Source organism: Arachis ipaensis, chromosome B9, assembly GCF_059453495.1.
Source record: "Arachis ipaensis isolate K30076 ecotype BB chromosome B9, ASM5945349v1, whole genome shotgun sequence".
NCBI lineage: Eukaryota > Viridiplantae > Streptophyta > Magnoliopsida > Fabales > Fabaceae > Arachis > Arachis ipaensis.
In genome coordinates this window covers 123,193,317-123,194,757 of record NC_142444.1, presented here as the reverse complement: position 1 = coordinate 123,194,757, position 1,441 = coordinate 123,193,317, and the positions used below count along the sequence as shown (strand labels likewise).

The 1,441-nt window shown below is 41.2% G+C and overlaps 1 non-coding gene across 1 annotated transcript; it reads right to left on the bottom strand.

Moving 5' to 3' along the window:
• Positions 1–361: 361 nt before the first annotated feature.
• On the bottom strand, positions 362–469 carry LOC148546180 (small nucleolar RNA R71). The gene has a single exon (XR_015900319.1). It is a non-coding gene; the product is annotated as a small nucleolar RNA R71 (small nucleolar RNA).
• Between the last annotated feature and the right edge of the window lie 972 nt (positions 470–1,441).

Sequence of the window (1,441 nt, the reverse complement as noted above, 5' to 3'; positions counted from 1 at the left end):
GCTTAGCTCTTACACTGCTCCTAATGCAGATCTTTATGACAAAAGCATTGTGGTGCTACCTATAGCTGCAAACAACTTTGAACTGAAGCCACAGCTAGTTACTCTTGTGCAACAAAATTGTTAGTATCATGGACTTCCACAGGAAGACCCAAGTCAGTTTATTTTTGATTTTTTACAAATTTGTGACACTGTGAAGACCAATGGAGTGCATCCTGAGGTATACAAACTCATGCTCTTCCCATTTGCTGTGAGGGATAGAGCAAAACTATAGTTAGATTCTCAACCCAAGGAGAGTCTGGATACTTGGGATAAGGTTGTCACTGGATTTCTAACTAAAGTTTTTCCACCTCAAAAGTTGACTAATCTAAGGGTGGAGGTCCAGACTTTCAGACAAAAAGATGGTGAGACCCTTTATGAAGCTTGGGAGAGATTCAAGCTACTGACTAGGCAATGCCCTCCGGACATGTTTTCTAGATGGACTCAGTTGGATATCTTTTATGAGGGCTTATGTGAAATGTCAAAGATGCGCTTAGATAATTCTGCAGGTGGTTCTTTGCACATGAAGAAGACACCAGAGGAGACTATTGAGCTTATTGAGTTGGTTGCTAACAACCAATACTTATATTCCTCCAACAGGAATCCTTTGCACTCAGAGACCTCTCAGAAGAGAGGTGTTTTGGAAGTGGAAGCTGTTGATACCCTTCTTGCTCAGAACAAGCTTTTGTCTCAGCAAATAAGTCTAATTACTCAGCAGTTGAGTGGAATGCAAGTTTCGTCTGTCAACACCCAAAATGCACCTCAAGAGGTCCTTTACGACATGACAGGTAATTTTATGCAAAATGAGAATTATGATTATCCTCAATCTTCTTCTGAACAGGTCAACTACATGGGGAATGGTCCTAGAAACCCCAATAATGATCTATACTCAAAGACCTACAATTTCGGGTGGAGAGACCAACCTCAGAGATCTTAGAATTTCAACAATAATTCTCAAGGAGGTTTTCAGCAGAATAATCATAGTAACCGCCAATTTTTTCAGTTTCATCAACAACAACCACCTCAGCAGGCAAATTTTCAGCCCCAACAAAATTCTAATTGGGAGACAATGATGAATAGTTTTATGCAGGAAACCAGAACTTCCATTAAAAACTTGGAGGTGAAAATGGGTCAGTTGAGCAAGCAAATACCTGAGAGGTCTTCAAGTACATGTCCTGGTGATACAGTGGTGAACCCAAGAGAATATTGCAATGCTATTTAGTTGAGAAGTGGTAAAGTAGCTAGTTCTGAGGCCAAGGTCAATGAGGAACTAGTTGAGAAAGAAGCTCCAAAGGAGAAGAAGAAAGAAGTAGAGCATGCCCCTCCAAAGCGTGCAGACAACCCATTTCCAGACTCTCTTGATACTTATCCTGCAGTGCCCGAGGCTCCTGAGTACAGGCCAAAA